Here is a 14,712-nt window from a genome sequence, read left to right on the forward strand (position 1 = left end):
CTTTCCTGATACGTTTTATGCTTAAGACCTTCCACCATTCTTGTAGCCCGTCTTTGGACCCGTTCAATTTTGTCAATATCTTTTTGTAGGTGAGGTCTCCAGAACTGAACACAGTACTCCAAATGTGGTCTCACCAGCGCTCTATATAAGGGGATCACAATCTCCCTCTTCCTGCTTGTTATACCTCTAGCTATGCAGCCAAGCATCCTACTTGCTTTTCCTACCGCCCGACCACACTGCTCACCCATTTTGAGACTGTCAGAAATCACTACCCCTAAATCCTTCTCTTCTGAAGTTTTTGCTAACACAGAACTGCCAATGCAATACTCAGATTGAGGATTCCTTTTCCCCAAGTGCATTATTTTACATTTGGAAACATTAAACTGCAGTTTCCATTGCTTTGACCATTTATCTAGTAAAGCTAATTCAGGTGTCTGAATTATTATTACTATTTTGCTTCTTTAGAAGTTATTTGGATTGCTTTATTCTTTTGCATTTTGAGTGCTGATGTTTTGCTCTTAGAACTATAAAAAGTCTATCTCAAGTCAAGCTTAACTGCTGATGGTCTTGGGATAGGCATTTTTGGCCATTTCTATATTGTGGTCAAATACTGCATATTCAAATACAGTATATCCGATCGGTGTTTTTGCAGAAAACAGGAAAAAAACCATGGCAAATCACAGTCATGCGACTATAGGATGTTGCAAATGGGTCTAAATGTGAGCAGTTGCCAAGTGCCCAAAATACAGTCATGAGACTCGGGGGTGGGGGGCATGTGGCAGTTTTAACTGGGGAAAGATTGTAAGTACAGCGTTCCCTCAATTTTTGCGGGGGATGCGTTCCGAGACCGCCCGCGAAAGTTGAATTTCCGCGAAGTAGAGATGCAGAAGTAAATACACTATTTTTGGCTATAACAGTATCCCAAGCCTTCCCTTAACACTTTAAACCCCTAAATTACAATTTCCCATTCCCTTAGCAACCATTTAGAATATTACTCACCATGTTTATTTATTAAAGTTTATTATAAAAAATGTTTTTGAAAGGCAGACAAAAGTTTGGCAATGACATATGATGTCATCGGGCAGGAAAAACTGTGGTATAGGGGATAAAGTATTTTTTAATTAATATTTTTGAAAAACCGTGGTATAGACGTTTCGCGAAGTTCGAACCCACGAAAATCGAGGGAACACTGTAATATTTATTTATTTAATTTATTTATTATTTAGATTTGTATGCTGCCCCTCTCCGCAGACTCGGGGTGGCTCACAACAAAATACAGCGCATCATAACAAATCCACATAGCTTTAAAAACATTTAGAAATATTTAAAAGGAACCCCATTTAAAAGGAACCCCATTAACCCCAAAAGCCCATATAACTTTTTTGATTTCCACCATAACTTTGAACAGTCATTAAGCAACCAGTCATAAGCTGAGGATTACCTTTAGGCATCCCTTATCATGTAAATGGGTAGCAGTATCTCTCATTTGTAAAGAGACATTTTGACAGAGGATTAAAAGGATCAGAGGAGCTCCTCAACTGATAAATGGAGCCCACAAATCTTCCTATTCCGTTTTCCAGATTCTGTAATCTTATCCCTTTCCCTTTCAACAAATCTAACTAATAAGGCTTAGTTATGAGCAGCTGCTAGGAGTTGACAGCTTTTGAGCAGAGATATGCTGATTATCATTTGTGCCCTGGACTATAGAGAATAACTCTTTAGATGTTGCCTTTCTTGTTTCTTAGATCCTGTGGCTGACCTCTATGTCAGTCTATCTGACAAGCACCCATAGGAATGCAAGATTGTTGGCTTAACCTCTATCAATTCTGCTGCCACAGATTGTGCAATTAATTGTATCATGGAATTCTGCAAATTGGTCATTGGTGCACCCACTTGTTGCTGGTGTTGCAACAATGCTGCAGCCATATATATTATATATTGGGGTTTCTTTGGGATTTTTTAACCTAAAACTGTAATTTAGATTGCTAAATACAGTATTAGATTTGTTACTATGTATTGTTTTTTACCATTGTTGTGAGCCGCCCGGTGGCTACAGAGAGGGGTGGCATATAAATCCAATAAATCTAATCTAATGTAATCTAATCTAATCAATTGTTTGGCAGATAGCAGAATTTCTTGAGGACTGAAATTCTTATCTCTTTGAAAGAGAGTATGAGATTTGCAAGATTGATAACAGCTTTCGTAGTAGACCAGATAGAAAGCACAACCAGTTGAGCTTATTCTAGTCTAGTGTAAGTCTGAAAGTACAAATCTCCAACCATTTCCATTACTGCTTGAGCTTCTTTCTCCACCCATTATGCATCTCTGGGTTATGGTCTCTCTCTTATCTGCCTTTCCCTAGGAATATCTCTTCACCTTTTTTCAAAATCTTTCTCAGGTACCATTAGACTTGTGCCTTCTTTTCACACACACAAAAACAGCTAAATGCAAAAAGTTATTCATGTAAAAAACCACAAACCTATGTTTGGTGTTCGTGACTAATATTACAAAACCTATTTGTTTCCTGATTTATATTCTCATTTTCTCTTTGGGTTTATAATTCAATATACTGAGCAATTATGCACTTTTCCTATGAAGATTTTTTGTTTTTGCAATATATCCACCAGATGGAGTATAATGTATGATACAAGTTTGGTCCACCGTTTAAATAAAAAGTATACCTCTGCACACAATATACTTAGATACAGTTATGCTGTAATCATTTGGGAAGTGGCAGTGAAGGGCTACCAAAATTTTTACTATCACACTGTAGGCGTGGCTTATGCTGGATGCCCTGCATTTTCTTTCAACATAATGTCCAAAGATACTTCACCAAAAGAGCCATTCACTCCTCCACTCGAAACAGAATACCCTACGAAAGCAGACTATCAATCCTTGGTCTTGAAAGCTTAGAACTACAACGCCTAAATAACGATCTAAGTATTGCCCACAAGATCATATGCTACAACATTCTACCTGTCAACGACTACTTCAGCTTCAATCGCAACAACACAAGAGCACGCAACAGATTCAAACTTAATATTAACCGCTCCAAACTTGACTGTAAAAAATATGACTTCAGCAACCGAGTTGTCGAAGCATGGAACTCATTACCTGACTCAGTAGTGTCAACCCCTAACCCCCAACATTTTTCCCTTAGACTATTCACGATTGACCTCTCCAGGTTCCTTAGAGGTCAGTAAAGGGCGTGCATAAGTGCACCAGTGTGCCTTCTGTCCCCTGTCCAATTGTCTCTCCTTATCTCATTTATCTTTTCTTCCTTTCAAATTTGTTCACCTATACTTTTATATCTTTTCTTCCATTCATTTCTTTAGTTATATTACTACATATCTATTCTCTTCAAGGTGTATTATGGATTGGACTAAATAAATAAATAAAAAATAAATCTTCTGTGCAAATTGGGTGCTCTGGGGTGGAGCTCCATTTTCGCTATCCCACTGCGTTCCCCAACCGTCCGGGCAGCAGCCCACTCCCCCTGGGAAGTGGTCTTCTGCATTGGTATTGTCCAGGTATATGAACTTTAGTTCCCAGAATGGCTAGATCAATAATTCTGGAAATGTTTGTGTTTGGGGAAAGCTATCTAAGATTATTCTGGAAAATATAGAATAAATTACTTAAAGTTTAAAGCTATATAAGAACTATTTAAAGCTATATAAGAACTATTTAAAGCTATATAAGAACTAGTGATAGAATACATGAATACGCTCAGTCATATGAACATGGCATTCTGTGTCACACAGTGGACCATCAATTGTCCATGGGGATCTTGAGCAGAAAGAGAAGGCAAGACCCTCCCTTTCCCTTGACCCCCAACAAATGGTACTCAAGGGAATCCTGCCTGCCTCAACCAACATAGAGGCAGCACATGGACATCCGTTTCAATAACCACCGACACACTTGGTATCCATGAATCTGTCTAATCCTGCCTTGAAACTATCCAGACTGACAGCTGTCACGACCTCTTCTGGAAGTGAATTCCATAAACCAACGACCCTCTGAGTGAAGAAATATTTCCCTTTATTTGTCCTCACTTTCTTACCTATGAGCTTTAGGGAGTGCCCCCTCGTCCTAGTATTGTGTGATAGAGAAAATAATTTTTCTCTATCCACCTTTTCTATCCCATGAATGATTTTATGTAGTTTATTTTATATTATTGCATTTCTTGCATTCACTTGGGCTTGAGCTTTTAATATTTTTGCCATATGCTAAATGAATAAATAACATGTGATTGGGCCTTTGAGTTTGCAACTAACTTCAAAGGAATATTTTTACTCAAGCATGAAGATTCTGGAGGATTTGGGGGCCATCATTAATCTCTCATTTTAACATATCTCACAAGGCTAAATTTTTCTGTGCTTAATAACAACTGTACTCTTGGGAAAGAACTGGTTGGGAAGAATGAAGTGGTTGGATTTATGAATCAGATCCAAGATTTCTAGGAGTCTGTGCAAAACACTGTTCTAAAAATAAAATAATCCTTTATTCCCTGGACAAGCCTTGAGCATCTTTCTAAATTCCTCAAATCATTGATGGTCATCCTAACTATAGCAAGAGCATATTACAGTGAATCACATTGGTTCCCGATAGAATTCCGGGATCAGTTTAACATGTATGCCATGTTATTACATAAAGCTTAAAAATGATATATCGTTAAAGTTTCCCTAGATTTTTTTCCATATGTTGCTGAATTGCAGCTCCCAACAATCTTCACACTTGGCCATAAGGGAATGTTGGAGTCAGTGCAATATAATGCATACACTTTGGACAGTAGATGAGAGAGAAAGAGAGGTTCAATTTCTGCTGAGTCATTGTGTTCTACACAGATTATTTGGACAGTCATTATTTCCAAACCTATCTTATCTAACAGGATCATTGATGACGATGTATTAAGGGTGAAAAATGGGTGGATTTCTTCTATAGGTAAATTAGAAAGGTTGCCTGAGTTAGAAGATAGGAGCCTTCTAAGGTGGTGCTGTCTGATAACTTTTGAAAGGAGGCTAGTAGAAAAATAAGCTTGCCTCCTTTTGATGTGCACAAGGTTTGTACTATCACACCATGTTTGCTATTTACTGAAAGAGGAAAAGATTTTGCTAATGGGAAAAGGCTAAACAAGATACACTCTTCTGATCAAAGGAAATTTAACAACTGAAAACCTCATTAAATCCCAGGGAGTTTTTTTTTTTAATGAGAAGAGAAAAATATTCACAGAATAAAACTTATAAATCTTCATGTTTTGCAATAGGCAGAGTAACACTCCAAAAGCCCCAATTTTTTTCAAGATTGGGCTGTTTGATATTTAATAATAGTAACTAGTATTAGTAACTTTTATTATATAAATAATATATAGGAGGAGATGGGTGATAGGAACGATGAGAAGACTAATATTTATTTATTTATTTACTTACTTACTTACTCACTCACTCACTCACTCACTCACTCACTCACTCACTCATTCATTCATTCATTCATTCATTCATTCATTCGGTTTTGCCCCGTGTAACAATCTACATATATATATATACACACATAGTAAAATACATGGTGAAGGTTATAGAGGAGATACTCATAGTAAAATATATCTAAGAAAGAATAGAAAAGAAGGTATAGTAATAGAACATATCAATGAAAGAATAGAAGAAGAGATATAGGAATAGAAGAAAGGTATAGGAGATATAGGAGAGCAATAGGACAGGGGACAGAAGGCACTCTAGTGCACTTGTACCTGCCCCTTACTGACCTCTTATGAATCTGGATCGGTCAACCATAGATAATCTAAGGGTAAATTGTTGGGGGTTTGGGGATGACACTATGGAGTCCGGTAATGAGTTCCACGCTTCGACAACTTACTGGTTACTGAAGTCATATTTTTTACTGTCAAGTTTGGAGCGGTTAATATTAAGTTTAAATCTGTTGTGTGCTCTTGTGTTGTTGTGGTTGAAGCTGAAGTAGTCACCGACAGGCAGGACGTTGCAGCATATGATCTTGTGGGCAGTACTTAGATCTTGTTTAAGGCATCTTAGTTCTAGGCTTTCTAGGCCCAGGATTGAAAGTCTAGTCTCATAGGGTATTCTGTTTCGAGTGGAGGAATAGTAATGCAGCCTTAGTGAATAGTTTGACAGTGGTGAGGGGAATTATTTGTTTAACAGAGTGATGGCGTTCAGGAAAAAACTGTTCTTTTGTCTAGTTGTCTTGGTGTGCGTTGTTTTGAGGGTAGGAGTTGAAACAATTTATGTCCAGGATGCAAGGTATCAGTAAAAAAATTTCACAGCCATCTTTTTGACTCGTGAAGTATGCAGGTGCTCAATGGAAGGCAGGTTGGCAGCAATTGTTTAATATTATTATCCAAATAATAACCAGGTTTGAGCTTGCTTAATTTTCCAGACCCAACAAAGTCAGCCAAGTCTGAACCTTCTGAGAGATAGTATTTGTTTGTTTGTTTGTTTGTTTGTTTGCTTGTCTTATGTTGTTTATGACCTATAAAGCCCTTTATGGCATCGGACCAGAATATCTCCGGGACTGCCTTCTGCCGCACGAATCCCAGTGACCAGTTAGGACCCACAGAGTTGGCCTTCTCCGGGTCCCGTCGACTAAACAATGCCGTCTGGCGGGACCCAGGGGAAGAGCCTTCTCTGTGGTGGCCCCGACCCTCTGGAACCAAGTCCCCCCAGAGATCAGAGTTGCCCCCACCCTCCTTGCCTTTCGTAAGCTCCTTAAAACCCACCTCTGTTGTCAGGCATGGGGGAATTGAGATATTCCCTTCCCCCTAAGCTTATAAATTTTATGCTTGGTATGTCTGTATGTATGATTGGTTTCTTAAATTAGGGTTTTTTTAATTTAACTTAAACTTAAATATTAGATTTGTTTATATTGTCTTATTATTGTTGTTAGCCGCCCTGAGTCTACGGAGAGGGGCGGCATACAAATCTAATAAATAAATAAATAAATAAATGTGCCGCCCTTCTCTACATATCTGAGAATGTACAATCAATATTTTTTGGGATTTTGCTAGCTAACCTATTTACATATGTGGACCAGCTTTCTGTATTTTAGGGGTGTCAACTGTCAAATCTGCGGCATCACGTGACATATTGTGACTTTCCTCCCCTTTGCTAAACTGTGTATGGGCGTGGCCAGTGCATGATACATCTGGCCCATGGGCCGGGAGTTTGACTCCCCTGCATTACTTCATATGAAGTTACTGCAAAATTTTACATATCAAATGTACTCGGATTTTTGGTTTAGTATCAGAGCTAACAACTTTGGTAACCTATCTAAGTACAGTGTTCCCTCACTTTTCGCGGGGGATGTGTTCCGAGACTGCCCGCGAAAGTCGAATTTCCGCAAAGTAGAGATGCGGAAGTAAATACACTATTTTTGGCTATGAACAGTATCACAAGCCTTCCCTTAACACTTTAAACCCCTAAATTGCGATTTCCCATTCCCTTAGCAACCATTTAGATTATTACTCACCATGTTTATTTATTAAAGTTTATTAAAAAAAATATATTAAAGGTGGGCGAAAGTTTGGCGCTGACATATGACGTCATTGGGCAGAAAAAAACGTGGTATAGGGGGGGGGGGGAACCACAAAGTATTTTTTAATTAATATTTTTGAAAAAACGTGGTATAGACTTTTCGCGAAGTTCGAACCTGTGAAAATCGAGGGAACACTGTATTTGAAAATCTGGATTTATAATGCTTGAAAGCAATATCTGAAAACCTCTCCCTTTTTTGTAGAGAATGTCTCAATCACAAGCAGTTTTAATCCATTCTCAATATATTCAATAAATATTCCCTTGCTTAACATAGAATGTAGATTTTCATCTGGCAAACATTAAAATTCTGTTGAAAATCTTCCTTGACAGGGAAACGGTATTTCTATCCAATGGGATGGATTTGTAAATATTATTATTACCTCAAACTTGTACCCGTTGCTTTAATTTTCCACTTTCTATAGTAACAACCCCATCTTTTGCCAATTCTTAATGCAAAGGAATTTTATTCTGTCCTTATGTCAACTCTTCTCTTACACAACTGGCCACAGGGAGACAATCCAAGTGTTGCACACCATGGAAAAATTGTAACAAACATCACGATTTAATTAAGTAGATAATGAAGTTCTATGCAAAATATAGAACACATTTTGAACATATGGTGTGATGAAGAATTGTAATGTACTCTCTTTTACCAAAATCTCATGGTGACTGGGTTAGGAAAATGAGATGAACAACTTTGTCTTTTGGCTCTTATTTTTGGGCAACATGAACTGATTTCTTCTGATTATAGCCAGTCTGTTCAGAATACATCTGTAAGGGAGCTGGTTTGTTCCTAGCAGTGAGAGAACAGAAAAGCATCATGAAAAAACCATGATGTGAAATGATGGGACTATCGCCCCATGTGATAGGTTGGCTTTAACAGTTTTGATCCTGACCATGGATTTTATATAATTGCAATGAACAATATTTTTAATTTGGCTTGAATCTGATGTTTGCAATCCCAATTACATAGCACAGAATTGTATGTAGCGTTGTGCCAATTGATTAGAGGATCCTTTAAATAAACAAAGAAGCAAAGAAGCGCAGCGATATGCCAAAAGAGTAGATACAGGTGTAAGGGAAGTAAAAAGTAAAGATAGCAGCTGAATCCATGCAATGGAGTCCCTGCTGTTTTTTTTTAACATATATTTTCATGTTCCCTCTAATCAATGGAACTAAAAAGTGCTTTATTATTTAATGGTGCTGAGCTGAGCTTTGCTATTTAAAGATGACCTGTTAGTCCCAAAGGTGCTTTTTCAGGAGGCAAGTGGACTTTCTTACTTTGCCTTTTGAAGATGTTTCATTTCTCATCCAAGGCGCTTCTTCACCCCTGATAGGATTTGGGACAACCATGACCTAGATCAGTGTTTCCCAACCTTGGCAGTTTGAAGATAGATATTTGGACTTCAACACCCAGAATTCCCCAGCCAGCGAATGGGATGCTGCGATTTCGCTGAGGCTTCCCTCGTTGGGAAACCACACCTCCGGACTTCCGTTGCCAGCCGAAGCACCCATTTTTGCGCTGGTGGGATTCCCCTGCTGGGATTTCCCTGCAGCATTGCAAAATCCACAGGTGGGGTTTTCCATGGAGGGGAGCCTCAGGGTAACCCCACCAACACAAAAACGGGTGCTTCGGCTGACAAAAGGGGTGAATTTTGGGCTTGCACACATTAATAGCTTTTCCATTGATTCCTATGGGAAATATTGTTTCATCTTATGAACTTTTCACCTTACAAACCTCGTCCTGGAACCAATTAAGTTCGTAAGACAAGGTATCACTGTACAGTATTCCAAATGTGGTCTCACTATACAGCAGAAATCTTGATAAAATCTTAATTATAGACAGCGGGCTATTTTCTTGTTTTGGTCTCCTTGCATGGTTTTTTTGGAATATTGCAGTAACATCTTGACTTTCTGAGTTCAGCTGGGCAGTGCCAATATATCATACTGGGTTTTCATTGATTTCGGATGAGCAATGCCTAAAGGAGATAAATTTCTTACTGTTACAGACCCATTTCTGCATAGTGTTGAAGGAATGCTGCTAGGATTTCATTTCTAGAGGACCGGAGAGTTATGGGATTTTTGTAGGGTAGAATCTATGTAGAGTGGAGAGTGAGAGGTATTTATACTCCCTCTTGGCTTTTAAACTAGAGCTTACTGTTCCCTTGACAAGGGATTTATTATATTGGTTGCAGTCAGATTCCCATGTGGAGTCATGTTTGTCTGAACCAAGTTTGAACCTTGCTGGGTGATGTAATGAAGGGGCTTGGTTGTGCCATGTGGTGGCTCTGCTAATAGATAATCCTATTATGTCCTGGAGGGGTCATGTTTCCATCACCCTGGATGACTTTTGTTTTGTAGATAGGCTGGCCTATTCTTCCATCTTCCATAGATAAGTTGGCACCAAAATATTTGCTGGGGACAGGGAGCTGGGGCTGAGTTTCTGTCTTTAACAGCATGTTTCTCAATTTCTCATCCAGGAAAATATAATACAGTATTCTGCCTTTTTAATATTTCGTAAAATATTTCATTCTTCTGGGAGAGGGATGGGTGCCAACTTTCTACACTAGTAACATAAAGGATACAACTAGGCCATTAAAAGTTGGTTTGCTTGTGTCAGCTAGCTTGTTTCTGCTTACTCTGTCTCTCAGGATTACTGTCAACTTAACATTGGGAAGTAGAGAGGAAAATTTTATGAGTAACTCTTCCAATGAAGATTGAGTGATATTTTAATTGACGGTCATTCAGCTGTTTCCAATTCTTTGTAATCTGATGGACATCAGTTTGCCAGGATTGTCAATAACTATTTCTTTGAGTTCTTGCAAACTTGTGCTTGTGACGTCAGTGACAACTACAACTATCCTTTGTTCTGCTGGCCACTTTTTCCAGTACATTCAGTTTTTCCAACCATCAGGACTTCTCCAAAGACTCTGGCTTCCATATTATGTGTCCAACATAATGAAGCTTTAGCTTTAGCCTTAATATTAGGGCTTCCCGTGAGCAATCTGATTTTACTTCCTCCTGTTTTGAATGAGTGTAATTAATTTAATTTAATTACAATAATGTTCTCTATATTGAAGAAAGTTGTTACAACTTGTTCACCTTCAGATATAAATGTTCTGACTTATAGATATTTGCATAAGTATGCCTTCTATTAAATTTATCATAAAAGGCTTAGACTTGGAGAGCATGATGCTTTCATTAGATTCAATGTATTCCTAATAGTTCTATGCTTCTACCATAGGCTGAAATGGCTTAGGTTAATTTTAGGAGAGAGTAGTCAACCTGGAAGATTACCAGTTTAAAAAGCAACAATGAAAACAAAATGTGGATTTCTTTTGTTATCTGTACTTGGATGTTTACAGACATTTCATTATCTAACTAGGTGATATCATCAATAAGGATGGGTTTGCTGCTTGTTTATATATGGTATCTTTCGCACAAGTTTTGGGTGGAGATAGTAGTATTTGTTCCTGGTGGTTCCTTGTAATTGTTTTGTTGTATTGTTTTCTGCCTGACTTTGTCTGGTGTTAATCCAGGCTTATCAGTTGTTAGTTACTGGAGGGGATATGTTGCTTTATTAATTTTTTAATGCATCTTTTAAATGGTATGTAAGTATGATTTATCTCTCTGTGTGTATTGATGACTGATTTGTTTGAATCTAAGCATCCAGGAATTCCCTAGCATTTTTGGATTTGGCTTGATCTATAATATGGTGGTGCCTCTACTTACGAACTTAATTCGTTCTGTGGCCAGGTTCTTATGTAGAAAAGTTTGTAAGAAAAAGCAGTTTTTCCCATAGGAATCAATGTAAAAGCAAATAATGTATGCGATTGGGGAAACCACAGGGTGGGCAGAGGCCCTGTTTCCTCCCAGGAGATTCCTAGAGAGGCCCCATGGAGGCTTCTCCCTGCCTTTTCTGGTTACAGTTTCAGAGTCTTGGGTTTGTAAATGGAAAATGGTTCTTGAGAAGAGGCAAAAAAATATTGAACACCGGGTTCTTATCTAGAAAAGTTCGTATGTAGAGGCGTTTGTAGGTACTAATATTTTTCAGTTGAACTGTGGTTGGGCCTGTCTATGTGCTGTGAAAGTAAGGCATTTTTGTTATGTCTTCTTGTGTTTGTGGGGATGCCTTCTAGCTGTCTGTCCTACATAGTAGCTGTTACAGTCCTTGCCCTGTATTTTTGTAGAAAAGGCTACTGCGTCTTTTAGTTAAAATATATTGGAGGGCTTAAAATATATCGGAGGGCTTGGAGGGATGTCTAAGTGCCGCCTCTAAGTTGGTTGACGCAGGCAAGATTCCCTTGAGTACCATTTGTTGGGGGTCAAGGGAAAGAGAGGGTTTTGCTTTCTCTTTCTACTCAAGGTCCCCATGTACAATTGGTGGGCCGCTGTGTGACACAGAATGCTGGACTTGATGGGCTTTGGCCTGATTCAGCATGGCTCTTCTTGTGTTCTTATGTATCTATTCTACATGGCACAGGAAAGTCTTCGGAGAGGGACGTCATACAAATCTAATAACTACTACTACTACTTCTTCTTCTTCTTCTTCTTCTTCTTCTTATTATTATTATTATTATTATTATTATTATTATTATTATTATTAAAGGTCTTGCATTTAATGTGAACACTTCTTAAAAATTCCAACAGCTTCAGCTGGGAGTTGAATCTGGTAATTTTTAGAATCACAGCAGACAAAGCCCTGCACAAAATAAAGATGTAAATCAAAACAAACCAGCTTCAGTGGAACCATTTCCTTTGGGATGACTTTTTTTTGTTCTCCACATCCTCTCTTTGTCTCTTGTCTCTCTCTCTCACACACACACACACAAACAGAGAGACAGAGAGATACCAGTGTTATTTCACTTTTTAAAAAATACCCTGCATGTCTAGTAAGATGATATATTTAACGTTAGACTTAGTTTGTCATTTTGATTTTAGTCCAGTTTTTGATTGCATATGGAATTGTATCTATGTCTGATGGAGTAAAGAAACAGTGGTGCAGCTGGAAATCACCAAGACCTTTACTTGAATGTCTGTAACCACATTCCAATGTATAACTGCAATTAAATACAGATGCTAAGGGCCCAATACAGGCCAGATCCTCTCCCTTCACTGCTTTGTTTATCTTCAAGCTTGATGGAAAATTCTAGAGTCTGGGAGTTTGCAAACTGTTGACCAATTTTGAGGCTTATTTTTTTTAATGTGAGTTATCATTATAACTAACCCTGAACATTTATCACAGTCTTTCCCAATCAGATGATCTTTAAATGTGTTGGCAAGTGATTTGAGGAGGACTTTTTCGGCTTCGGACACAACAATACACAAGCACACAACAGATCCAAATTCAAAGTAAACTTGACTGTAGGAAATACAACTTTAGCAACAGAATGGTTAATGCTTGGAACTCACTACCTGACTCTGGTGTTGTCACCTAACCTCCAAAACCTTACTCTTAAACTTATGACATGGGTGCCACAGGTGGCACATGGAGCCATATCTGTTGGCACGCGAGCTTTTATTATTTATTTTATTTATTTTATTAATTAGATTTGTATGCCACCCCTCTCCGAAGACTTGGGGCGGCTAACAACAGTAAAAAGACAATATGAACAAATCTAATATTAAAAGTAATGTAAAAAAACCTCCAATTTAAGAAACCAATCATTTTTTGCCCTAGCTTTTGCCCTAGCTCAACTCTAATGTGCATTTGTGTGCCAGCCAGCTGATTTTTGGCTCACACAGAGGCTCTGGGGAGGCTTTTTCAGCTTCCAGAGAGCCTCCAGGGCGATGCGGGAGGGTGTTTTTACCCTCCCCCATCTCCAGGGAAGCGTTTGGAGCCTGGGGAGGGCAAGCTTACTGGACCCACCAGAAGTTGAGAAAGAGGCCATTTCCGGCTTCTATAGGACCTCCGGGGGGCGGGGGGGAGCTGTTTTTGACCTTCTCAGGCATTGAGTGCACATGCTCTTTCGACACCTGAGGGGAAAAAAAGGTTCGCTATCACTGCTTTAGACTGTCTACTGTTGACCTTGTTGAATATGCCTGGGTTAAATGTAAGGGGCGTGCATAAGTGCACCAGCGTGCCTTCTGTCTCTGTCCTAATGTTCCCTCTTATACCTATCTTACGTATATAAATAATGTTATTTCTATGCCTATTACCAATATGTACTTGACAAATTAAATAAAGAAATAAAATAAATAAAACATCTGGAACACACCAGACTAAAGAAATCTCATTTAGCCTATGCACGTCAGGCTCTGAGCAGGAATCGCTGAACTGAAATCTGTTTTCCAACGTAGATTGTGAAACAAGATAAATTAAACAAAGAAGACTGCAAACCAGTAGGAAGATTAGTTTACCGATGTAGGTTGACCATGTGATCTATAGCAAGAAGAATTAACGTTTACTGAATTGTTGCAGACAAACATGACAGAGCGTTTTGTCATGACTGAGACAGGGTATGTTTTGTCTCTGTGTTGATACTTCCTTACAAAATAGGTTGTTCATGTGTTATTTGTATGTAGGGAAAAGGCAAGTGCTTTTCTCTTTGTATCTACAAAGCGCAGGCATTTCTGTTTTCCCCTAATAAGCATCCAACAAGACATTCCTCTAATGTAATCTGAAACATGTCTCTCCAAAAGGATTTTTTTTCTCCCCAGAAGGCAGGATTGGAGATCATTTGGAGAAAAGCAGATTTTCTCTATGTATTAGGTAAGCAGGAGAATGATTTTCCATCACTGCCTGATACATCAAAAGGATGGGCTTTCTCCCCCAGCCCAGCCTGTTGTGACAGACTTCCATAACTGAAATTAACATCCTTCAGAAATTTGGATTTTAATCTGTAGGATTTCCCGAATACCTTGACCTTGGCTAAGAATTTTTGGAGTAGATGTCTGTGTATTTGGGAAGCACCCAGACTGCACAGGGAAATGTAAGATGTACTCACTTAAACAATGCAAGGTGTTGGCCATTATCTTTAAAGCCCTACGTGGCTTAGGGTCAGACTATCTTTGAGACCGCCTCCCTACCGCATAGCTCCCAGCGACCAAAAAAGCTGAAAAAGTCCTGCTCAAAACCCTTGCCAACACATTTAAACAATATGGGCTGACAGGCCCAAGGGGGAGGGCCTTCTCTGTGGCTGCTTCATCTCTTTGG

This window comes from Erythrolamprus reginae, chromosome 3 (genome assembly GCF_031021105.1).
Source record: "Erythrolamprus reginae isolate rEryReg1 chromosome 3, rEryReg1.hap1, whole genome shotgun sequence".
In the NCBI taxonomy this organism is placed as follows: Eukaryota; Metazoa; Chordata; class Lepidosauria; order Squamata; family Dipsadidae; genus Erythrolamprus; species Erythrolamprus reginae.